Genomic DNA, 27,957 nt, shown 5'->3' with positions numbered 1-27,957 from the left:
ACGAAGCAAATGTGTTCTCCACTTGACACTCGCTGCTCACATGGTTTGTTGCACAAAAATCACAAGTTAGTAGAGGTGCTTGTATAGCGTTTACCTGCATACTTCCCAACTATTTTTGAAGTGCCGTAAGTTGGGCTGAAATGGCTGTGAAGGCATCAACTTCATGAAGACCCGTGGATTTTCTTGGTATTGCTCTCTCATTTGGTCTTTGATAGTTGTTGCTTGCCAAAACCTCAAGCAACTCATAAGCCTCCTCTGGTGTCTTATTCTGCAAGGCTCCTTCTGATGCTGCATCCACCATGGTTTGCACGTTACCCATCAGTCCATTGTAGAATGTTTGGACTTGAAGCCAAACTGGCAACCCATGGTGTGGACATTTCCTCATTAATTCCTTGTACCTCTCCTAAGCTTCATACAATGACTCGAATTCATCTTGTAGAAATGATGTGATATCATTTCTCAGTTTTGCTGATTTTGTTGGAGGGAAGAACTTGGTTAGGAACTTCTATGCTAGATCGTTCCAAGTTATGATAGTTCCTGGCGGTAGTGCCATTAACCACCCCTTTCCTTTATCCCCTAATGAGAATGGGAATAACCTCAACCTAATGGCGTCATTTGACACTTCGTTCGACTTGAAGGCGTCACAAATTTCCAAGAAATTTGCAATATGCTGATTCGGATCTTCTTTCAAATCATCATTAAACCTTACCGACTGCTGGATCATCTGGATGATTGCCGGCTTAATCTCAAAGTTGTTGGCTTGCACTGTAGGCTTAGTAATACTCAACCCGTGGGAACTGAAAATTCCCTTAGTGTCCTATTTTCTGGTTCTGCCATTTCAACAACTATTTCTTCTGCTTCAACCACTATATCCTCTCTTTCTCTTCTTTCTCTGTTAAGTCGTCTGACGGTTCTCTCAATCTCAAGATCAACAGGAACCACTGGTTGACGTCTCGCTCTTCGCATAAACTGCACAAAAAGAAATGAAGGAAAGTGAGATCATAAACCAACTAAAAATTAAAAACAAAAGTGAAACAAAAATGATGAAAACAAAAATAAAAACTCCAATCTAGCTAACTATAGGAAAAAAACTCAATGTTAACTTAAAACTCAATCCCTGGCAATGGCGCCAAAAACTTGATTCGTATTTTTCATAAACATGCAATATATAGCAAGTATACTAGTCGCTCAAGTAATAGAGTGATGAGTGAGTATCGTTCTCATGAGGATTGTTAGCTAAGCACTAAGTTTCCTACTGTTCTCAAGTTGGAGCAATCAAATTCTTTTGGATTTACGGGAGCAATTTCTAATTAAGACTAAACAATAAATTTTAAACTAAAATTTACTATGACTATGAGATGAAAAACACGGATAACAATCAATTCAAACAAAAGGGTAGGGTTTTAACTTCATTCGGACTCTATGGGTTAAACCTAAAGAATTAAACTAAATTCATATTCACATGCATTGATTGTGAATCGAACTCTCTAAAGTGTCAAACATACCTTCTCAGGCTATGTTCTCCTATTCTTTTCTATCAACCTTCTGCACCCAACATATTGAAAGTTAATAAATCTAAGTTCATTAAGCACAAGAATCCTAGAATGATTTCATTGATTCTTGAATCTATCTCTAGCATCCAGTACTACAATGGTGATTACCCAAGAAGCCTAACATGATTCATTTCTCAATCTCATCATGTTCATCACATAAAAACAGTAAACTTAGAGTAAACACACAATCAAAGCAAACTCATATGAAAAGAAAACAATCAACTACTTAACCCTTAAAAATCTGAATTACAATCAAAACCCTAACCCAAAATAGGTTAGTTCACGGCTAAATTAACAATGCTAACAAAAGAAATGAAAATATCGAAGCTCAACATAATGTAAACAGAAGAAAAGAAAAGAAATCTCCCCAAATGACGAATCCACTAGTTTAATCTCGAATCTTCCCCCTTTACAATCTAAAAATCGCTCAAAATGAATCTCAGAAATGTAAAAAAAGCTCTCAAACCTACTCCCAGACAAACTCTTAGCAAAAAGACTAAGTTTTTCTTTTATACTTCGCCTAAAATCCTCAGAAAAACCTAAAAAGTAAAACTGTGCGTTTTACAAAAACTGAAAAATGCAGTCTTCGCTGCGGCGAAGAAGGAATCTCGCCGTGGTGACAAAAGAAGCAGATCTGGTTCGTGACTGGTCCATTTTGCCATGGTGAAGAACAACCTTCGCCGCGGCGAAGCTTCCTGAAGAATTCTAAATTGACAAAATTGCTCTCGGCTTGCTTCTTTGCTTGAATCTTCGATCTTAGGTGCTCTCCCTTGGGAACAAGCTTCATCGTGCTTGACTCTACTTCAGAACTCTCCCAACTTCTGAGATCCGCTCACTTCTGAGTCCAAAAACTCCAAATCTGTCTTTATTCACTCAAAATGGCCATTTCAACCTGAAACACGAAATGTAAGGAATTAAGTAGCAATTCAGACAAAAATGAACTAAGAAGTATCTAAAATCTGGCCTAAATGCTTAAATAATCTAGTATAATCCTCGGATTATTAGATAGGGAGATTGCATTTTGCTTCTTGTTGTACCATGTGACAAGACTGTTTCCAAGATGGAAACATCCACCTAAGTACTTTTTCTATCAGCCAAACTTCCTACCTAATCCATTTAACTATATCTACCAAAAAACTGTCAGAATCAAATAAGTACCAAAGGCCAAAATCACACTTACCTGAAATATATTTCATGATTCTTTTCACTGCATTCAAGTGTAGCTCAAATGGATTAATTTGAAACCTGGCACAAACAGCAACACTAAAGCAAATATCAGGTCGGCTCGCAGTTAAGTAAAGAAGGCTTCCAATCATGCTTCGGTACAACTTATTCTCTACCTTTTTACCATGTTCATCTTTGCACAGCTTAAGGGTAGCACTCATAGGGGTTCTAGCATGCTTTGTATTCTCAAGACAAAATCTTTTTAACATGTTTCTAGCATACTTAGATTGGGAAAGAAATATGCCATTATCCATTTGTTTAATTTAAAGACCAAGAAACATATTCAATTCCCTTACCATACTTATCTCAAACTCTTTTTTCATCAGGCTAATGAATTCAAGTGCATGTGAATGAGATGTAGAACTGAACACAATATCGTCAACATAAATCTGTGCACACATGATTTCATTGCTAGCACGCTTGATAAAAAGAGTTTTGTCGGCATTGCCTCATTCATATCTATGCTTAAGAAGAAAAGTTGTCAACTTTCTTACCAAGCCCATGGGGCTTGTTTTAAACCATAAAGTGCTTTCTTCAATATGAAAACATGATCAGGTTTGTAGGGGTATTGCAAGCCAATTGGTTGTTCAACATACACTGCTTTGGTGAACATTCCATTCAAGAAGGCATTTTTGATGTCCATTTGGAACAATTTGATCTTGAGACAACAAGCAACAAAATGTAGCAAGCGAATTGATTCAAGTTGAGCAACGGGGGAAAAAGTTTCATCAAAGTCAATTCTCTCAACTTGAGTATATCCTTGAGCTACTAGCCTTGCTTTGTTCTTGGCAACATTTTCAAACTCATCATTTTTTTTTCCTTAAAATCCATTTGGTACCTATTATGTTGATTCCATCTGGTCTTGGTACAAGCTTTCACACATCATTCCTTTTGAATTGTTGTAGTTCTTCTTGCATGGCCTCAATCCAATTTTCATCTTCTAAAGCTTGTTTGACATTCTTTGGTTCTGCAAGAGACAACAACAAAGATGGGTAATTTCATTTTGCATTCTCCTTCTTGTAACCATTACCTCATTTGGATCTCCAATCATGGTTGAAGGTGGATGAGCTTTTTGAACCCATGTTGGTGGATCTTTTCTTCTTTGCTTTCTCCTTTGAATACTTTCATTAGAAAGATCAACAACCAGCTCTGTCCCTTCATTTTGCAATGATGAATCAATAGATGATTCTTTGCATGGAGAATATCCTCTTGCTATAGCACCATACGCAGGTGACAACACGTTTGTCGAAGGTTTAAGTTCAAGAGATTCAATAGTGTTCACACCGTCTTGTGTGGGCACACGAGGAACATGTATGCCTTGAATTTTACATTCTTGAGAATATTTTGAAAAATCTTCTGCATCACCAAACACAATATTAATGGATTCGAAGACCTTTTCAGAACGCATGTTACAGATCCTACATACATGGTTATTAGATGAATAACCAATGAAAACTCCTTCAGCACTCTTAGAATCAAATTTACCTGAATTCTCTCTATCATTCAAAATGTAGCATTTACATCCAAACACATGAAAGTAAGAGAGATCAGGTTTCTTACCTTTCCATAACTCATAGGGAGTTTGAACTATAACTTTTCTAAGGTAAACTCGGTTGGAAATATGACATGTCGTGTTGATAGCATCAACCCAAAGTCTTGTACGGAGCTTTTTGGCATTAAGAGTCACCCTACCCATCTTTTGAAGTGCTCTATTTTTCCTTTCCACAACACCATTTTATTGAGGTGTTTTTGGTGCTAAAAACTCATGGAATATGCCCTACAATTCACAAAAATTAGCAAAATCAGCATTTTCAAATTCCTTTCTATGATCACTCCTTATTCTTACTATTTTTGTAGCTTTAGAATTTCTCAACAAGCAATCTTTTAGCCATTTCTGGAATGCATTAAATGAATCAGATTTCTTACATAAAAAATCAACCCAAGCATACCTAGAAAAATCATCAACACAAACAGACACGTACCTTTTACCTCCCAAACTCTCAGTTTGCATAGGACCCATTAAATCCATATGAAGCAATTCCAACACACATGATGGTATTGATCTTAGATAAAACTTTATGAAAGATCTTAGTTTGTTTACCTTGTTGACATGGACCATATACATTACCTTCTAGAGGTTCAAGTTTCGGTAACCCTTTAACAACTTCTCTTTTTGAAAGAGTTACCTAGTCTTTGAAATTCATGTGACCAAGTTTCTCATGCCACAAGTTAGTGCAATCAATCTTAGAGCTGAAACATATGGATGGCTCATGTTCATTAAATGCACTCATGAAATGCAAATATGCAATGTTGCAATAATTTAAGGTTCTCTACTCATACTCATGCTTCTCTTAGGCATTTCATCAAACAACTAATATGCATACAAAAACTCTACTTTAACTATAACTCTACTCCTCTCTTTAACCATCCAAAATGGGAGGAAACTCCCTTATATGATCATAATTCGTATCATGGAAGAACACTCCCAAAAAGTTTACTCAAAACTCCTCCAACCTCAACTCAACTTCAATATCTCATTACACATCAAAACACTTCTCATAATTTAAGCATATCCAACAACCATAAAATAAATACACATCTCATCTTAGTTTCTCAACAGGCATAATATATACATGCATAAAGAAATCTCTACTCAAATGATTTCTTAAACCTTAACTTGGGTTGGATTACTTATCTTGTGATTGAGTGACTCCACTAGAATCTCTTTTCCTTTGGTAGATAGTCTTTTCTCTACAACTTAGGATGCTTTAGATTAATTCTCTACCAAAAACTACTCAAAAGCCCTCCAAAAGTCCTTAAAAGATTGAGTGAAAAGTTGAGAAAAAATGGTGAATGGGAATGGCAGTGGAAGTAGAGAAATGAAGGGTTTACTAAGACTAAACCCTTAATATCTCATATTATAAACATTCTTTCCCATTTAGCCCTTGCTCTTTCTTAGAAATTCCATCTTTGTCCTTTAATTCATTCCAATCACACCCCTAACTCTAACACATTCTCCATGAAATTTTCTTACATTTCACTCCCCACTTTTCCTGCTAATTAGGGGTAGAATGGTTACTTTGCCCCTATGGAAAATTCTCTAGAAACTTCACCACACATTTCAACCGGCTCTTCGCCACAACGAAGACTTTTCCTTCGCCCCGGTGAAAAATTACAGAGCCTATGTCGCCGGGGCAAAGCTTATTCCTCGCCCCGGCGAAGACTATAACATCAAAATTTCGCCAAGTCTTAACAATTTTAGGGCAACCACTCAACCAAACCAAAACACTAATTCAATCAAGGGCCAACCAAACAATATTAACAACATACAAACTCAATTAAGGGCAAACCAATGAACAATTAGGCAATACTACATACATTAGCTACGTACCTCAAGTGGGCGTTACAATCAGGTTGTGTCATATACACATCCTCCTCAAGTTTTTCATTTAGGAAAGCTATTTTGACATCCATTTGCCAAATCTTATAGTCATGATATGCAGCAATCGCAAGCATAATCCGGATGGATTTAATCATGGCAACCAGCGAAAAGGTTTCTTCATAGTCAATCCCATGAATTTTTTTGAAGCCTTTGGCAACCAGTCGTGCCTTATAAGTATGCACCTTGCCATCCATGTCAGTCTTCTTCTTGAAGACCCATTTACACCCTATGGGTTTTACCCCTTTAGGTGGTTCCACCAGAAACCATACTTGGTTATGGAACATGGAGTCCATCTCAGATTTCATGGCTTCGAGCCATTTAATGGAATCTAGATCCGATATAGCGTCTTCGTAGGTTCTAGGTTCATCGTCTTGGTAGACTAGTATGTCACCATGTTGAGTCATGAGATAACCGTATCTCTCGGGCTCATGGTGTACTCTTCCAGATCTACATAGCTCCTATGGTACCTGAGGTGGTTCACTTTGATCCACAAGTTATTGAGTGACCTCCTCTTGGTGTTCAACCACTCCTATGGCACATCATCCTGTCCTTCGTCTAGTATATCTTATGGTTCTAGAACTTCATCAAGTGCTGCTTTTCTCCCAGTAGTACTTCTTAGAAAATATTCCTTTTCCAGGTAGACACCAGAACGAGCAACAAAAATTTTCCGCTCTTCTGGGTGGTAGAAGTAGTATCCTTTGGTCTCCTTTGGATACCCCACAAATATACATTTACAAGATTTTGAGCCCAGCTTGTTCGAAGTCAATTTCTTAACATAAGCTTTGCAACCCCAAATCCTTAGATAAGACAAGTTGGGCTTTTGCCCACTCCATAGCTCATATGGAGTCTTATCTAAAGACTTTGACAACATACGATTCAAAACGTGAGTCACAGTCTCTAGGGCATAACCCCAGAATGACGCAGGTAAATCACTAAAACTCTTCATGGACCTAACCATATCAAGTAAGGTCCTATTCCTCCTTTCCGACACTCTATTGTGTTGGGGTGTATAATGAGGAGTGAGTTGTGATACTATCCCATATACCTTCAGGTACTCTGAAAACCCTAAGCTTAAGTATTCACCTCCTCGATCTGATCGAAGAGCTTTAATACTTTCGCCCAACATATTCTGTACTTCATTCTTGAATTCCTTGAATTTATCAAAGGCTTCAGACTTATGTCTCAAAAGGTAGACATAACCATATCTACTGAAATCATCAGTAAATGTGATGAAGTATGAATATCCATCTCTGACCTCAACTATTAGTGGACCACATACATCACTATGGGTGATGTCTAACAACTCAGTAGCCCTTTCACCTTGTCCTATGAAAAGAAACTTGGTCATCTTGCCTAACAGGCATGACTCGCATACCTCAAATGACTAAAAGTTAAAAGGGTCCAAAACTCCATCCCTTTGAAGTTTTGCAATGCGAGTCTTATTAACATGACACAATCTATAGTGCCAGAGATATGTCTAGTTTTGATCGCTATGCTTAGCTTTCTTTGGTTTCAACATTGAGAATATCTTTATTGTTTAAGTCAAGAACATATAATCCATTATATAACCTTGCAATTCCAACTAGAATACCATTCAAAATAAAGGACAACAATCTATTTGATATCTCAAAATGATACCCCATATTATCCAAAGTGGATACTGAAATAATATTTCTAGAAAAAGAAGGTACATGATAATAGTTATGTAGTTCTAACAACAAGCCCATAGGCAAACATAAACAGTAAGTCCCTACAGCCAATGCAGCCACATGTGCTATATTTCCAAATCGTAGGTCCACCTCTCCCTTGATGAGCACTCTACTCTGCCTTAGTCCTTACACATCAGTACAAATGTGAGTACCACATTCTGTGTCAATGAGCCAAGATGTTGAGGGAGAGAAGTTAATTTCAATCATAAACATACATGAAGTCGTAGCCTCTGACTTCTTCTTGCTTCCGAGGAAAGCCTTGCAGTGTTTCCTCCAATGGCCAAGCTTACCACAAAAGAAGTAGACTACCGTGCCCTTCCCTATGCCACTCTCAGGCCCAAGAGCAACCTGTCCTTTGGGCTTGGGCTTGGGTTTGGCCTTGGCCTTACCCTTACCATTACCCTTTCCTTTATCGGCAGCAACCATTAAAACAGGCTTGGACTTCTTTAGGTCCTGTTCTGCAGTCCTTAGCATGTTTAAAAGTTCTGACAGGGTTTTATCCATCGTATTCATATTGAAATTCATTATGAATGGAGCATAAGAGTCAGGCAAGGATTGCAGAATTAAACCCATTTGTAATTCTGCATCCAAGCCACATCCCAAAGTCTCAAGCCTCTCCATGTGCTCGATCATCTTGAGCACATAAGGACCAACTTGGGCTCCCTCAGTCAGACGACTCCTAAACAATGATTTCGACACCTTGTACCTCTCATGTCGGGCATTTGTCTCAAAAAGCTCCTTGAGGTGTAGAATAATGGAAGAAGCGTCCATATTCTCATGCTGCTTTTGCAGCATAGGTGTCATTGATGCTAAGATCAAGCATTGAATGTTATCAGCATCATCAAGGAACTTTTGATAAGTATCATTTACTTTTTAAGTGGCATCAGGATCAGGCTCAACCATGTATGGCTTTTCAAGGATATACAATTTCTTTTCTGACTTAAGTATAATCCAAAGATTACAATACCAGTCTGAGAAATTGGATCCATCCAATCTATTTTCTTTCTCGATTATTGATCGCAGGTTCATAATGGTCATTTCGATGAATCTACAATTGCAGAAAAATAAAGTTATTGTAAAGTTTATTATTATTTAATATGGTCTTTTATAAACGATGCTCCCACTATTTTACTCAGGTTAATAGCCCTCACTATTAACTCGGGAAAGCCCGTTGACTTTCCTAGTGGGCGGAGATCCCATCTTTCTCAGTTCAAACCTTCGCTTCGGCGAACAAGCCAAAATGAGTTGATTAGGTAGGCCAACAAGCTTAATCCACACCAATTGATAGCTCTTACTATCAACCTCAAATGTGAAAAAGCCAACAAGCCAATCACACAATCCAATGGACCTGACATGCCATCGTCCTCAAGTGTGATTCTCAATATCAGTAGAGTGGACACTACATGTCACCACGTACATACTAAATGTGCACTGCTCTACTATGCCTACGACATGTTTATCAACCTTCACTTTGGCAAACAAGAAAACCGTCATTTTAAGTCAACCCATCACCATTAAGGAAAACTCCAATGCATTTTAACCTCCCACTGGTAAAAGTGTACCCTTTGCTTTGGCAAACAAGCAAAACCGTCATTTTAAGTCAACCCATCACCATTAAGGAAAACTCCAATGCATTTTAACCTCCCACTGGTAAAAGTGTACCCTTTGCTTTAGTGAACAACGTTTCGATGAACAGTGGTTTGATTAAAACCATGGTGATGGAAGGCTTACATGACTTAATATCCTTTAATTGAGGGTTTGTTATTTAATGTCTTACCAAATTATTATCTTTGTTAGAATGACATTGTTTGCCATGTTATTCAACATTCAACCTTAGCATGCAGTTTAAACACAATATTAAAAGGTGCTGATACATAGCCCAACTAAAACCGATTTCCTCGAGCCTAGAGGAATCGGTGGGGCACCTAGAGGTCCTGTAATAAAATCTTGAGTCTTCAAGTATGATCGTCTCTTCCTTGGTCCGTCTTCAAGTACATTACAAAAACATCATTCTAAATTTACATTAAAAATTAATCTCCAACTAATTTTACATCAAGAAATTTAGAAACTTCGAGTTACATTCGAGGGGAATGAGATGAGAAGAGAATGTACATCGAGAAGAGGAGAAAGATAGGACACGCAGGCCCTATTTAATGAATTACAAACATGCATATCCAAAAATTTTAAAACATTTACCATAGGTCCAAGGCTCATGTACCGGGCACTACGCAATATACAAACAAGTACATAGCATACATTTAAAAAACAATCAATTTTGAAATTAGTGGGTTAATTATTAATTACCCCTTGACAATTTACAGATCTACATTTGGTCCAAAAATTTGGAAACTTTACAATTTGGCCCTTGCATACTGGGAAGTGCGCTTGCTAGGGCGATGAGTTAGATCACTGCGGCGTACGCTGATTAACTTGACATTCATGCTCAACCACCATAGCGATTTCGTACAGCATTCGTCCTAAGAACGATCGCCGCGGCAAGCGCTGATTTCGTGATCAGCCTGAATGCCAAACACACTCGCCGCGGTGATGGGTTATATCGCCGTGGTGACCGTGCACTGATCTGTAGCTTCGGATTAGTTCAAATAGTAACCAAATACACACCAAATGGATTTTGCAATCAATCATACACACTGATCTCAACAAAAATCCATCACCTAATATACTAAACTTGCAGATCATCAACAAATTAAAATTAATCGATTAATAGATTTTGTAAAACCCCTCCCTAGCCGGGTATTTCCTAAGTATCCCTTGGCCATTGAGAACCTAGAAAACGCACGCCTAGGAAAGAAGTTTATTTTAAAATCCTATTTAAAGAATAAACTTGTAGTTTACAACATATTTATAGATATATGTGTTTAATTTTTTTCCTTAACTATAATAAGATCATTGTATAATCAAAAAAATATAGTTTCCTTTCTTGGAGTAAATTATGAAATCCATAGTAATACTTACTAGAACATACACACTTTTATAAAATTTACTAGCAATTTGATTTCCTTTATTAATACAACATATTTACTCCATTATAGAACATGGACATAATTACTACATTATGATTTATGAACATAATTACTACACTAAATATTAGCAAAACCATTCAATAATCATCATTAAAGCATCCCCTCATGCTCAGAGCGTCCCTTGGAATCCTCTCCCAACTTCATGCCTTAATCCGTACCAGCAAAACATTTTAAAACATTTCATGGGGTGAGCGCTAATCTCTCAGTAAGGAATATGGCCATTTATAAACTATATACATCATTATACAAGTATATTACGTAGGACTTTACCTACCTATAAAACATGACCTTCATTCTTTGACATAACAAGTTCATAAAACATATCATACATTTTGGACTTTTCTCATAAACATAAGTCATAACATAACCATACATAATATAACATAGAACATAAATGACTTATGAAATATTCATGTACATGGCATGCTTATTTGTTTTGTCTATATACTTGACGATTTCATTAGTCTTTGTTATCCGATCAGATTCATTTGAACCGTTACCTTGTTCTTGGTTGTCACCTCAAAGGACTCATGGTTTCCATAAGAATTCCATTCCTCTGATCTTGGTTTATACCTCAAGAGACTCATGGAATTCATTCTTTAACATTTTATAAATTTTTCATAAGACAACTAAATAAGCTATATGCATTACCATTATGAATGCAAACATATGGACTAACATCTCCCATGCTCGATCATACTATATTCTTCTACTAAACTTCTTAACTTAATTCATTCAATTTCTCATACAATTCAAGGAATTTTGGTATTAAGTTTATTCAGGGGTTTATTAGAATTAGAAACAAATGGGAATTTCCATTAGGAAGTTGGATGCCATATAGTTCATCACTTTTCAAGCAATTTTTACCTTATCCTCCAATTCGAACTGCTTCTTGCCTAAAACACAAAATTTTTAGGTCTGTTTCTCAAATTTTTAACACTTCAAGAATCAACTCAATCGGACTTCTATAACTTCAGTTATGACTGATTCAGTGAAGCATGTATAGTATAAGTCTTAAAACTGCCAAATCCGAATTCTATTCATTTTAACCATGTCACCTTCATTTGCACATTCATATTATTTGCCATATCATTCTAAGTATAAAAGGCCATAAAAACCTCCCTTTTTACAGAACCAAAAAGTGCCAAAACATCGTCCAACTACAAATCTCTTAATTGGCATAATCATCCTCCATATGCACACATACACCAATCAACACACCCATTTAAACAACTCATAACCAAGACATAGCATCACACTTATATTAACATAAATAAATGTAAGTTTCATAAACCCTAGGTGTTATCAATTGTAGTCATAAGGGAGATTTTTTCCTTACCTTAGTATTCAAAGCACAAAGGTACTCCTCCTTGGCTCGAAAGTTTCACCTTTCTACCTTACACACATAACCACTTATGAATTTCTCTTTTAACTAAAAAATTCAGAAAAACTAGGGTTTTGAAACTTACCTTTAACCCTGAAATTGAAGTTCTTTAAGGGTGGATGGTGATCTCATTTGAAAATCAACTTGAAATCCTAAGAAAATTTGAGAATAAAAGCTTGGATTAGTGGCTTTTATGGTGGATTTGAGAGATGAAGAAGAAGATGATAAATTTGGGGTCTCCAAGGCCGACTACTCTCTCTTTAAACCTTGTAAATATTCATTCCATTGATACTCTAATGTGATTGGTCAATAAAAGTTAGATATAAAGGTCATTTGGCATAAATTCTTCATATAAGGGCATTTTGGTCATTTCTACCACAACATAAAGATAAGTACTCATTTAATGCCATTTGACTTCTTTAAAACACTTAACCATTAAGCAATTCTATTAGGTAAATGACTAATTTACCCTTGGTGCACTTTTATGGACACTTAATCATATGGTTTTGTATGAAAAGACCATTATACCCTTGGTTACCGTTTATGCCATTTAACCTTATCAATCAACTTTATAACCATTCTACCATCATTTCTTTTCAATGACATCACCCTTTACACTTTGTAATGGCCACATCTCGAAATACATGTAAATTGACAATTTTACCCTTCCATTCAAAAAAGAAAATTACTTGAAAAAGTAAATTTCATACCTTAGGGCATCGGAATAATAACGTGGGGTTTATAGATTTCTTAAAACATGCTTTTAAGGCAAATTTTACACAGATTCTTCAAGGCTACATATCATCAATCAAATGCATACAATCAATCATCCACATAAAACTGTAAAATCTGGTACCCTAGGCTCTGATACCACTGTTAGGAAACAATACTTTGAAGTAGCGGAAAACAAAACTTTTAACAATACAGATCATTCCATAGAACCAAGATTAGGGTACAGATTTACAGTTTATATCAAAATAAGAATCTGCAGAAAACTAATATAGAGTTCAAGAAATCATACGCACATTTGGAGGCTCCTCCAACTTTGTTTTTGAACGTATTTTGCTACCGATCCAAGTGTAGGATCAGACCGATGCAGTCCACACAAAGACAATCGCAAGGAACTAAAGAGGGATTTGCTAGATTCCCTTTAGCCTTAAGAACAAAGAAGGAAAAAAAAAAAAATTTGATTCTTAACTAAACCAAAATCTGGCGTGAGAGTGTTTTTGGGGGCTGTGTGTTTTTCTCTTTTACAAATGAAAAAGAATGAATTAAAAACTCTCTCCTTTTACAATTAAAACTTTTCTTTTATAGTAAAGTTTAATTGCCCTATTCCCATATGGAATAGGCTTGGGCTCCAACCCAAACACCCCATGTTTCCAAACACCCCCATTTAGATATTTATTTTAATTCATCATTATATCAATTAAAATCCATATATATATATTAACATTTAACAATAATGATAATTTATTTAAAATATGCAACCACATATTTAAACGTAATTTCACTTATTTAATTTTTCTAACAAATTAAATAAAGGCTACGACCTCGAAAAATTTAATTCCACTGCGAAATTACCAAAATATCCTTTCACCTAAAAAGACGAAAACGCCATTATCTTTTCCTGGCTCTTAAATTATCTTCTATGTGTGTGACCCATAGGCTCCTCATCATACTCGTAGTGTGTAGTATTGCGATTAACACCAATTAATCGTCTCACTACACACAGACCAAGATTGGCCCCTAACAAGGCATCATGGCCACCCGATAGATTCGGATTCAGCAGAGTAGCTACCTGTCAACGATATGGTTACTGTACTATTCGATCCTTTCATCAACCGTTATCTCGATGAGACGAAGGCATAGAAATAGTGTCAACCTTCTGTTACTCTCGATATTATATCTTCAGTCTGGACCAATGACCTGTATTATAGATTGGATAGAGCAACAACTCAATCCCACTGTGGCCACAGTTTTAGTGTCATTGCCATATATTGAATTGCACCATGAGATAACTTCTCCCCTACTCGAGAGTGATGAATCCTCTGTCCATCCACCATAGTCTTGATACACTCCTTGATGCAGCTAATCACCACTGTATTGACAGCTCTGAATAGAACTGCGTTAGGCTAGTGTCAAACTACACCAATCGGTGCACAAGGCACTTTGGTGATCTCAAGTCTAAGGATCACATGCACCACCATTNCTAGGCGTTCTTCATAAATTAGTTCATCTTTTAACTCCACTTCATTTGCTTGTAATATATGCGAAGGATCACTAACATACTTTCGCAACAGGGAAACATGGAAAACATTATGGATCAGGTCCATACTAGCTGGTAAGGCAAGTCTGTAAGCTACTTTGCCCACTTTCTCTAATACCTCATATGGACTGATATATCTAGGGGCAAGCTTCCCTTTTCTTCCAAACCTCATCACCCTTTTATAAGGAACGATTTTCACAAACACTTTGTCTCCTACTTGGAACTCTATATCCTTTCTTTTTGGGTCTGCATAGCTCTTCTGTCTGTCTTGGGCCTGCTTCATTCGCTCTCGGATTAACTTTACATCTTCTATCATTTTTTGTGTCATTTATGGACCAAGAGCTTGAGCTAATGCATTCTTTCTCCTATTTTGTCCCAAGGTAATGGAGATCTACATTTCCTTCCATACAAGGCTTCATATGGTGCCATTTTAATGGTTGCTTGATAACTATTGTTATAAGCAAATTCAACTAGAGGGAGAATGTCACACCAATTCAACTTGTGATCAATACAGCATGCCCGTAACATATCCTCCAATATTTGATTCGTTCTTTCAGTTTGTCCATCCGTCTGAGGATGATAAGCTGTGCTAAAATTAAGCCTAGTACCTAATGCCTTTTGCATGCTACTCCAGAATACTGACATAAATTTCACATCCCTATCTAAGATAATACTACTAGGTACTCCATGCAATCTTACTATTTATTTGAAATATAACTGGCCTAGCTGATCAGAGGAGATCTTGTCTGTAACTAGAATGAAATGAGCAAATTTAGTCAATCTATCTACAATCACCCAAATGGCATTATAACCCCTTTGCACTCTAGGAAAACCTAAAATGAAATCCATAGAAATATCTTCCCATTTCCATGAAGGAATACTAAGGGGCTGCAACAATCCTAAAGGGCACTGATGTTCTGCTTTAACCTGCTGGCACACTAAGTATCTAGTAACATACTCAGTTGCATCTTTCTTTAACCCTGGCCATCAATAGCTCTTCCTCAATTCCTGATACATCTTTACACTCCCTAGATGAGCAGTGTAAAGAGTACTATGTTCTTCCTCTAAAATCTTCTTTCTCAATTCAATATCCTGAGGAACATACACTCTATCCTTAAATTTCAGGATTCCATTCACCCATTTGAATTCTTATTCTCTGCCATCTTTCAACTGCTGCTCAATTCCTTTCCTAAACCCATCATCCGCTTGTTTTTCTTTAATTCCCTCCAACAACTTAAACCGAACTTCAATTTTGGACAATTTCCCAATCTCCAACTCTATCCCTTCCTTCATTATCTCTTGTCGTAGGTGCTTCTGAAAAGTTAGCTAAGCTAAGGAGACTTTCCTACTGAGGGCATCTGCAACTGCATTAGCTTTTCCTGGCTGATACATAATATCACATTCATAGTCCTTCACCAGCTCAAGCCATCTTCTCTGCCTCATATTCAATTCTTTCTGGGTGAAAAAGTATTTTAGACTTTTGTGATCTGTGTAAATATTACATTTCACCCCAAAGAGATAATGTCTCCAAATTTTCAAAGCAAAAACGACAGTTGCTAATTCAAGATCATGAGTGGGATACCTCTTTTCATAGTCTTTCAGCTGACAAGAGGCATAAGCAATCACCTTGCCTTTTTGCGTCAATACCACCCCTAAACCATTATGAGAAGCATCAGTATAAATATCATAATCTACTCCATCCTCTAGAAGAGTTAAAACAGGAGCAGTAGTTAATCTTCTTTTCAATTCTTGGAAACTCTTCTCACAGGTTTTAGTCCATTTGAACGGGGCTTCTTTTTTTGTCAGAGTTGTGAGTGGAGAAGCTAATTTAGCAAAGCCTTCCACAAATTTCCTGTAATACCCTAGTAAACCAAGAAAACTTCTAACTTCTTTTATAGTTCTTTGGTCTTGGCCATTCAATCACTGCTTCAATCTTACTAGGGTCCACTGAAATACCTTTTTGTGAAACAACTTGTCCCAAGAATGCTACTTGATCCAACCAAAACTCACATTTGGAGAACTTAGCATATAACTTTTTCTCCCTTAGTCTTTGTAACACAAATCTCAAATGCTCTTCATGATCTTCCTTTGTTTTGGAATAAACCAGGATATCATCTATAAAAATTACCAGAAATTAATCTAGGAAATCATGGAAAATCTTATTCATCAAATCCATGAACATCACTAGTGCATTAGTCAATCCAAATGGCATCACTATAAATTCATAATGCCCGTACCTGGTTCGGAATGCAGTCTTGGGAATATCCTTGTCAGCGACCCGCACTTGATGGTACCCTGACCGAAGATCAATCTTGGAAAACACCGAAGCTCTCTTTAACTGATCAAACAAGTCATTAATTCTTGGTAATGGATACTTGTTTTTCACCGTCACTTTATTGAGCTCTCTGTAATCGATAAATATTCTCATCGAACCATCTTTTTTCTTGACAAATAAAATAGGAGCTCCCCATGAAGAATGACTGGGTCGAGTGAAACCTTTATCTAACAACTCCCGAAGCTGCTTCTTTAACTCTTGTAACTCTGTTGGATCCATTCTATATGGGGCTTTAGATATTGGTGCCGTACTAGGAGCTAATTCTATACAAAACTCTACTTCCCTTTCTAGAGGAAGTCCTGGCAAATCTTTTGGATATACATCTTCGAATTCTCGTACTATGGGTACATCTTGAACATTGAAGTTTGGAAACTTTTCTTTATTCACCACATTAGCTATGTACCCTATACAAACCTTCCTTACCATCTTTATTGCCTTCATTGCACTTATCATTAGGTTGTGTCGATAACCTTCCTCAAAGGTGAAACTGTCTCCATCATCTAAGTTAAACCTGGCCTTCTTCTTCCGACAATCTATCAATACTCCATATTTGCTCAAGAAGTCCATTCCTAAAATCATATCAAAATCAGGCATATCAAAAACAATCAAATCAACATTCAACTCATGCCCATCAATCACTATAGTTTCCTCCATTAACAACTTATCAGCAAAATAATTCTCCCCATTAGGCATCTCAATTTTAACAACATGTTTCACTTTACTAGGCTCTAAACCTAAACTTTTTATAATACCATATGAGATAAAAGAATGGGTAGCCCCAGAATCAATTAGTACATATAAAGAGGTAGAGTGGAATTGTAACTGACCAGTGATTGCAGATGGATTAGCTTCAGCTTCTTTCTGAGCCACTGAGTAAACTCTAGCAGTTGAACCTCTAACAGTTTGAAGGGAAGTAGCCTGAGTAACTTTACAATCCTTTGCCATATGTCCCTGTTGTTTACATTTGAAACACACATTGGTCCCTAATAGGCCATTCCCTTTATGCTGCCTCCCACATTTTTGGCAATGGGGAAGATTATTTCTTTTCTGTTGTTGCTATGGAGTCCTCTTATTCTTGTCACCCTTCTTTTGAAATCCTTGCTGAAACTTTCTTTTACCTTTGTCCTCGGGGGCCTAACTGGAATTCCCCACTTCAACTTTCTGAACTACTGTCTAGCTCGAACTAGAACTACCAATCATCAACTTGGGGTTCTCCATCCGCCTCTCCTTATTCACATAAATCTCTGCTCTCAATGCCCACTCCAAGGCCTCACTGTAAGTCTGGGGAGGTTGACCATCCACTATAACAATCTGGGCAACTTTTGGGTGTAATCCATTAACAAATCTCTCTAATCGGCACTGTTGAGTACTCACCATGGTAGGAGCAAAATGGGCTAGGGAGTTGAACATTGTAGCATACTCTCTAACAGTTATATTACCTTGCTTCAATTTCGTGAACTCTTGAATCTTTACGGATAACATGTTTGCTGACCAGTATTCTACTTCAAATAGCCTTTTAAATTCATTCCAAGAAAGAGCACTCGTCACATAGGTATGCTCCATTAGCTTCCACCATACCCGGGCATTTCCTCTCAACAAATAGGAAGCATAACAAACTTTTTCCTGGTCACTCATAGGAAACAAGGCCATTGCTCATTCGACAGTCTCTAACCACTCCTCTGACACCACCGGATCGTTTGAACCACTGAACTTCGAAGGTTTGTGCTTTTGAGAAAGATTATAGATTGGTTCCACTTGTCCAGAAGGTGTAGCACCCATCGGCATAGCTGGTATGGTTACTAGAGGTGGAACTAGTATTTGGAGTTAAGGCTGAACTAATGGAACTGAGGAATTTGTGTTCACTTGATTACTTATACTTTCCGGGGTAACCCTCCTAAAGGCCTCACTAATGGCTACGTGAATCATCCTGTTGATTGCAGCCTCATCTAAAACAGAAGCATTTTGGGTAGACGTGGCTGGTCCACTATTAGGGGGCACATTGGTCATCAGTGCTACTGGCTCACTAGTGCCTGCTTCATTAACATTCTCCTTACCCCTCCTATTAACCTTTCGTGAACGCCTTGTAGCCATACCCTTTACTCACAAAAATTTTAATCAACGTTAGCTAATTCTATTCACTAATCAAGTAAAGAAAATACTTACAACAATCGGCTGGAGAGAGTATCTTGGGGACGCATGAGGAATGATACTTCCATTACTTACAAACACCGTTTCCATCATCAATTAAATATAAAATAACTATAACAATTCAATCAAAACATCATTTCGAACACCCAAAATCGTGCTCTAATACCAACTGTAAAACCCCTTCCTAGCCGGGTATTTCCTAAGTATCCCTTGGCCGAACTTAGAAAACGCATGCCTAGGAAAGAAGTTTATTTTAAAATCCTATTTAAAGAATAAACCTGTAGTTTATAAAATATTTTTTTTAATTTCTAAACTATAATAAGTTCATTGTACAAGTCAAAAAATATAGTTTCCTTTTTTGGATTAAATTATGAAATCCATAGTAATACTTACTAGAACATAGACAATTTTACAAAATTTACTAGCAATTTGATTTCCTTTATTAACACAAACATATATATTCCATTATAACATGGACATATTTACTGCATTATGAGATATAAACATAATTACTACACTAAATACTAGCAAAACCATTCAATAATCATAATTAAAACATCCCTTCATGCTCCTAGCGTCCCTCAGAATCCTCTCCCAGCTTCATGCCTTAATCCTTACCTGCAAAACATTTTAAAACATTTCGTGGGGTGAGCGCTAATCGCTCAGTAAGGGAAAATGGCCATTTATAAACTATTAAGGTTCATTATATAAGTATATTACTTAGGACCTTACCTATCTACAAAAAATGACCTTCATTCTTTGACATAACAAGTTCATAAAACATATCATATAATTTGGACTTTTCTCATAAACATAAGTCATAACATAACATAACAATACATAATATAACATAAAACATATATGACTTATGAAATATTCATGTACATGGCATGCTTATTTCTTTTGTCTTTATACTTGATGTTTTCATTAGTCTTTGTTATCTGATCGGATTCATTTGAACCATTACCTTGTTCTCGGTCGTCACCTCAAAGGACTCATGGTTCCCAAGAGAATTCCATTCCTCTGATCTTGGTTTATACCTCAAGAGACTCATGGAATTCATTCTTTACCATTTCATAAATTTTTTCATAAGTCAACTAAATAAGCTATATGCATGACCATTACGAATGCAAACATATGGAATAACATCTCCCATGCTCAATCATACTATTCTCTTACTAGACTTCTTAAATTAATTCATTCAATTTCTCATACAATGCAAGGAATTTCAATAGTAAGATTATTCATGGGTTTATTAGAATTAAAAACAAATGGGAATTTCCATTAAGAAGGTGGATGCCATATAGTTTGTCACTTTTCAAGCAATTTTTCCCTTATCTTCCAATTCAAATTTATTTTTGGCTAAAACATAAAAGTTTTAGGTCTATTTCTCAAATTTTTAGTACTTCAAGAATCAACTAAATCAGACTTCTACAACTTCAGTTATGACCGATTCAGTGAAGCATGTACAGTATAAGTCTTAAAAAGCCAAATCCGAATTCTATTCATTTTAACCATGTCACCTTCATTTACACATTCATATCATTTGCCATATCATTCTAAGTATAAAAGGCCATAAAAACTTCCCTTTTTACATAACCAAAAAGTGCCAAAACATCGTCCAATTACAAATCTCTTAATTGGCATAATCATCCTCCATATGCACACATACATCAATCAACACACCCATTTAAACAATCCATAACCAAAACATAGCATCACACTCATATTAACACACCCATTTAAACAATCCATAACCAAAACATAGCATCACACTCATATTAACATAAATAAATGTAAGTTTCATAAACCCTAGGTGTTATCAATTGTAGTCATAAGGGAGATTTTTTCCTTACCTTAGGATTCAAAGCACAAGGACACTCCTCCTTAGCTCCAAAGGTTCACCCTTTCTACCTTACACACATAACCACTTATGAATTTCTCTTTTAACTAAAAGATCAGAACAACTAGGGTTTTGAAACTCACCTTAAACCCTAAAATTGAAGTTCTTAAAGTGTGGATGGTGATCTCCTTCGAAATTCAACTTGAAATCCTATGAAAATTATTAGTGTGTATTAGTGTATGCCCTAGAAACCATTCCTGTTGTCGATTTCAGAGCATTTTGTCTTGTATCTATATATCATAAATAAGAGAAGAAAGAGTTCTTCAATTCATATATATAAATTGCTTCCTTTATTCAGTCATACATTTAAAATAAAGTTTGTATATGAATTGTCCAGATGATTCATTTAATCGGTAAATGAATTATCAAAAAGGGTTCCCTATGGAAGCAATATAATTTGGGCAACTATATTGCATATAGGCATACTGGATGCTTCCGAAAGATATCATGAGTTGATATAAGTACGGATGACGATGATAGTCATGTCACTGTAGCATTGGTATGGATTAGCAGTTGGTGAACTGTTTTTCAAACGTGACCGAATAACGACAAATCACTTGGAAAAGCATTAAGTCAATGATTTATCGTTTGGTTATATCAATGCACAATGTAGGTCTTTGACCTGAGACATTGTGGTCGGATCCGATAAGGATAACGATGTGTATGGTTCATATGGTGTATAAGTACGAGACTAGTCATGTTTCATATGATAAAGCCTATTTGGTCATGCGTTGTTCATATGCGGAAACGAACGATGGTCAAGAAGGGATCCATTGACTCAAAAATATAGGATTAGGAGTACCGCTGACTCCATCCGGATTCGAGTTCTTGGTCGAACGTCAATAAATGTCAGAAATTAGAATCTCTAGCCAGAATCTATTATTAGTCATACAAAAGCAAGTTTGTGATGACGAGTTCCAGACATATTGATCAACGATTCGGTAAAAGATCGAGTTTAGGATTTTGACGTTCCATGAATCCGTGCACGATCAGGATATATCAATGGAGGGACTTTACCTGCATGGTACATATGATCTGAAATGGGTTCGATGAAGTATTTCTTCATCATGGTTTAGGGACTGTGGCACATTGCTAGATGTTTACCATAGTCGTTGGGCCTCCGGACAGGTTTCTGCATTCATCCAGAACCGGCTCACAGCTAATCCACGGTGGACCTACATGGTCACACCAATAGCCTTAAGAAGTTAGAGAAAGATGAGAGAGAGAAATGATTATCCGAAGAGGGTTAGCACCTTCCAAGGGTAATAACAGAATCTCTATGGTAATAGTTACATAGAAAATTGTTCGTGACATTTTAAGGGTTAAAATGGTCAAGCAATAATTAATTATATTTAATTATTATATCTTAAAGCATTAAGATTAATTAGATGAACGAAAATAACATTTTAATAGTTAAAGGGTAAAAGGGTAAATTTATGGGTTCTTAATGTAAACTAGTTTAGTTTACATGGACCCTTGAATAATATTGATTATTCAAAGGGTGACATAATAAATTCGTGGGGTCTCTTTTAAAATAAGATTTTATTGGGCTTGAAAGTGAAAAACAGATAATTACAAAATTGCCCAAGTATATATAAATGCAAAAGGTTGTATTTTAGTTCATTATTCACATAGTTCACTCAAAGCAAACTAAAAAGCTCTCTCTCTAAGCCGAGGCCACTCTCTAACTCTCTCAAGGCGGTGTTAAAGTGTGGAGGTCTCATCATTTTGAGTCTTATCTTCATCAATCCAAAGCAAAGGAGTAGGTACAATGTTCTTTTCCAAGCTTTGTATGAAAACATTTTTTTGAATCCAACCTTTCATGCTTTCAATCTTCATTTCCACCACTCTTCATGCATGTTGTTGTTTCTTACAAAAATTTGAGAATAAAGTGCTTTGATTAGTGGCTTTTATGGTGGATTTGAGAGAGGAAGAAGAAGATGATGCACTTGGTGTGTATAAGGTCAACCACTCTCTCTTAAAACCTTGTAAATATTTATTCCATTGTTACTCTATTATGATTGGTCAATAAAAGTTAGATATAAGGGTCATTTGGCATAACTTTTTCATATAAGGGCGTTTTGGTCATTTCTACCACAGCATAATTCAAGAAAAACTAATTTTTGTTCTTCACATTTTAGGCCCCCTAGCAAATTGTCTTTAGGTTATATTCTTGGCTTGTATATTTTAATTTGTGTCTCCTGGGCAACGATAGCTGATTATGGATTTGAACAAGTTAGCAGTGTAATCAAGAAACACGAATATTATCCATACATATTAAGCCCCGTAGCAACTCAGTTGGAGTATATTCATTCCTTGTTAAGCATGTCTTCTTAACGTATTTACTGGAGCAGGTGTTGTACTGTCAAACGCAAATACGGACAATGATAAAAAATACTATACATATCATATGACCTTATCAGATCTTTTAACATAATGAAACATCATAATCTCGAAAGGTTTAAGCAAATGGGATCTGCTATAACCACTTAATGAATTCTGTAGGTTGCCTGTCAGTTTTAAGACTACTTAACAAACATATACTCACCTGAGAAGTTTAATTAGAAGATTAATTTATTCAAACTTGCATATAGATTGATACTGAGATTGGGGCTGTTTGACTTAACTGCTGCAGGAACTAAATCAATTATGTGATGTTATTGTGGAGGCACTTCGGGATCGCATCGTAACTAGTCTACTTCAGGCATCACTGGTCTGTGCGTTGTTTTGTCTACAAATTTCAAAATATCGTTGGAAGTATATTTTTTTTGTTGATAATATTTCTTTTTCCAGGATGGTTTATTACGTGTCCTACTAAATGGAGGTCCATCACGAGTTTTCTTCCCTAGTGAAGCAAAACAGTTGGAAGAAGATTTAGAAATTTTAAAGGTATTGCCCAGTAACTCGTTGTCAAATATAAAGACAGTAGGAGCATTTTTGTATGGCAAAAAAGACGGTTGTTCGATGTTGCTTTCAATGCGTTCAAAAGTTATGCCTTTCTTGTTGAAATTTCAACAATTTGATGCTATGTAACACTTTATTATATTAACTTGATTGAAACTAGATATTTTCTGCTAATAAAATTTTGGTACTTTTCGGTAGGAATTCTTTATTTCTGGGGGAGATGGGCTTCCTCGAGGAGTGGTAGAAAATCAAGTAGCACGTGCTCGGAGTGTAGTAAAGTTGCATGGCTATGAGGTCAGTTATTGCGCTTTCAGTTCAAATGTTTTAATCATTGATGCTTTATATTTGGGAAAATTTAGTTACTATCTTCGATGAGGTTATTAGTTGCAGTAGTATATGAAATAATACCTTTTTCTAGTGCTAGTATTATTACCATCACAAAAGTCAGCTTGGTCGGATTGTTATAACTACTTGTAGCTCTTTCTTTATGTTTAATGTTTACTAATTGATAATCGTTCACAGACACGGGAGCTGATAGAGGAATGTAGATCTGGAAGTGGTGCGGATTTGCAGGGTAGTAGTGCCAGAGGCAGATTAGGAGCTGATACCGACACTTTAATAAGAATTTTATGTCACAGGAGTGATTCAGAGGCCTCTCAATTTCTGAAGAAACAGTACAAGATACCCAAGTCTACGGCCTAAAGAATTCATGAATTCTTAAAATTCAGTTACGGCGTAAATTAATGTTACATGTTCATTTGTACTTTGTAGTACCCGTTTTGTACATTATAATTTTATTGTTTTGAGAATGTGATTATACATATTGTTTTTCTTTTTATTATATGCATTAATTTCTTTTATTCTTTTGTGTACAATATGTAAGAAGCACTTCTTTTGCAGAGTTATGAAATTTGCTTCCTTTTTGTTTCAGATTAGAAGTATGACCAATAAGATTATTGTATCTACGGTTATGGTTCTGAACTTAATATATTTATTTACTTTAATCGCAGATTTGTTACAATTTGAGTGGCCAAATTCAGTAGCATTTTTCAAATTTCTAGTTCAGAAAAATGAATCTATTTTTAGGTAAGGTATGAAGTGATGGATGAACATTAAAAGCATCTCAAACTTCAATTATAATTATATCAGTAGTCTACTTAAGTTATGTTAAATTTATAATAGTGTTTTAAAACCTAGCCCTGCTCGGCCGGTTGAATCGAGACTTGGGGCCTTCACTAGGTTGGGTTACACATTTTTCTATTTATTAAAAACCCTATAAATTAGGACATCAATCTGTGAACAATTGAAGACTGTAATGTTAGGGCTTTTAAAGATCAATGGTTGGTGAGTACAATGGTGGCGATGTCAATGATTTCTAGTGAGTGAATCAACTAGAAATTGTAAAACTACGTCATCAGAAAAAGCTTACTGTTGTCAGTGATTAGGGAGGCGAATGGGAGAGGGGTGAGATGAGTTTTGATTAGGAGGCTTAGGGGAGTGTTTTTATGGTGATTTTGAGTGTTGTTATTGGAAACAAACCCTATTTGTCAAAGCCGACGATGGTCTTTGGGGGTGTGTTTGCAAGATTTTAAACCTATAGGTACTTACAGGTAATTTTTAGGGATATATTTGTTAGATTTTAAACGTTTGGACATCGGTTTGACCGACAGGGATATATTTGTTAGATTTTAAACGTTTGGACATCGGTTTGACCTGTCGGTCAAACCAACTAAACCGGTCAACTCAGGACTTGGCCACTTTGCCAAGTTTCACCTTAAGTTGGGTTTTAAAACACTGATCTTTGGCCGTAGATATGACATTTTCCAACTAGATCCACTATGGATCTAGCCGAAAAATGTTAGATCGACGCACTATCGGCCAAATCTAACCAATAGTGTGTCATTATGGTAGATTCTGACCACCTCCAATGGTGGTGGTCGGAATCTGACAAATGTGGGTGGGTGGGATTGTTTTTGTTAATTTATAAACTTTTTTTTTTTGGGGAGTATTTAATTAAATTAACAAATCTAAGGGATTTAAAAATAGTTGAATCGAATATGATTGAATTTTGAGAATAAGGAAACAAATATGTATTTTGGGTATGACGGGAAGAAATAGTAAAACAAATGCAGCCAGGTTTTTAGTTTTTTAATTTGACTGAAAATCTAAATTTAATTACAACTTTAAGAATCTAAATAAATCAGTGGTTCCGTGGCCCTCCCACTTAAAAGAAACAATAAACATTGACAATATCCATTTATCTCTCACTCTCTCAACTTCTTTAATACAGAAGAAAAAAAGATTAAAAATAAAAAACTAAAAGAAAGAAATATGATTGGACTTGATTTTGGATCATATATGAATTGGTAAAGCTTTTTCTATCAACAATCAAATAAATGATGCTTTTCGTATCAAAATAGTGCATTATGTCGTCAAGGAAATTTCGGTTGGTGTCTGAAATTGGACCAATTACGGGAATGATATAAGACTATTATTTAGAAAGAGAAATTGAAAGATGTACAAAACAGTAGGCCCTTCACTCTGTCAGGGACTTTTATGAATAACATAAATTCAACCATACATTCTTCAACCAATTAAGAAAGAAACCTTTTTTTCTTTTTCTTAAATTCAATTACCATACCATTTATATAATATTACTAAGCATGATCGGTCCATGCAAAACAAATACCTCTTTTGATTTCTCACTCTAACTTTGGTTGCCGACAAGTCATTGAATAATGAAAGAAAATCATTATATCAATTTTTAATTGTTCAACACTACACTCATACTCTCACACATAGGTTTCGAATAATTGTTATTAATTTTAACATTGTGAAATATTCGAAAGTGAAGCTTTTAGCACAAATTATAATAAAACAAGTGTTTGGAAAATCTGAATAAAATAAAACAAGTGTACTATTTGAACTCATCTTAATGAAAGGCTAGATGGTTGGGACTACCTTTATGTTATGAGAGTTCATTCTACATAGGGTATCCATTATTTATATATGTTGTATGAAAAATTAGAATGCAAGCTCGTGTATATCAATTAAATAATTAATTTAGAACATCTCACCGCTGATAATGAAGAATACTGATAATCTCATGAACTGAACCTTTTTAATATCATATGATATAATCGTTTTTATAATTTTTTGTTTCAATGTGAAAATGAATATGTGGTGGGGCTGTAATGTTTACTTGATATGGCAGTAAGACATCTCAAATAGTCACAACATTACTTTTCTATCACCGTTTTCACTAATACATTCTTTTGGAAACTAAACTAACTTTACAGAAATAAACCAGTACAAATCCTTGTGAGGCTTGAACTAATATACTGCTTTCCACAACAACAGCCCTTAAGCCAAGCAAGTAGGGGTGGAAAAAACCGGTTTACCCATATCTTGAACTGAACCGGTTTTCGGTTTTAAACCAGTTAACTAAGATGGGCTGAATTAGTTCAGCCCAATTCCTTCAAACCCTTCACTTTGGCCCAATTTTTTTTTGTTTATAGGTTTATTTAAATGGGTCTGGACCATTTTAGCCTAATTACATCCATTCCTCCACCTTGGCCCATTTTTTAACTTGAATTGAAGTTATAATTTTTCTAATTGAATAATTTGAATTTATATATTTTTAATGTATATCAAGTATTAATAATTTAACATTATAAATCAAAAATTGCAAAAACAAAGACATGATGCAGACTCTGATTTCAAATTATAAAGTACACAACGACATTTATAAATCAAACATATGCAAACTGAAAAATAGTCCCTTGCCAACTTAGTTTCCACCCTAAAATTACAAATCAAACACATGATTAAAATAGCAAACACATTTCCACAAAATCCAAATCAAACACATGATTAAAATAGCAAACACATTTCCACAAAGCAAACATAACAAATACATTTCCACAAAACAAACATAAGTACATTACCAAATCAAATAGTGAAATGCAAACTTGGAAGATACACAAACAAAGTTCACAAGACAAATACAAATGTAATAAATCCACAAAAAAGATTTCAAAAGAGG

General features: G+C 35.7%; 1 long non-coding RNA gene and 1 other non-coding gene across 2 annotated transcripts; both read left to right on the top strand.

Annotated features, from left to right (window-relative positions):
• The first annotated feature begins 359 nt into the window (after positions 1–359).
• On the top strand, positions 360–466 carry LOC116107736. Its single transcript, XR_004124527.1, has one exon. It is a non-coding gene; the product is annotated as a small nucleolar RNA R71 (small nucleolar RNA).
• Positions 467–23,603: 23,137 nt separating this feature from the next.
• Positions 23,604–24,693, top strand: LOC116107694. The gene is made up of 4 exons (XR_004124516.1): positions 23,604–23,721; positions 23,802–23,897; positions 24,111–24,206; positions 24,435–24,693. It is a non-coding gene; the product is annotated as an uncharacterized LOC116107694 (long non-coding RNA).
• The last annotated feature ends 3,264 nt before the right edge of the window (positions 24,694–27,957 follow it).

Source organism: Pistacia vera, unplaced genomic scaffold (genome assembly GCF_008641045.1).
Source record: "Pistacia vera cultivar Batoury unplaced genomic scaffold, PisVer_v2 Contig546, whole genome shotgun sequence".
Lineage (NCBI taxonomy): Eukaryota > Viridiplantae > Streptophyta > Magnoliopsida > Sapindales > Anacardiaceae > Pistacia > Pistacia vera.
The sequence above is the reverse complement of the archived record's forward strand: the minus strand, read 5'-3'. Positions and strand labels throughout refer to the sequence as shown.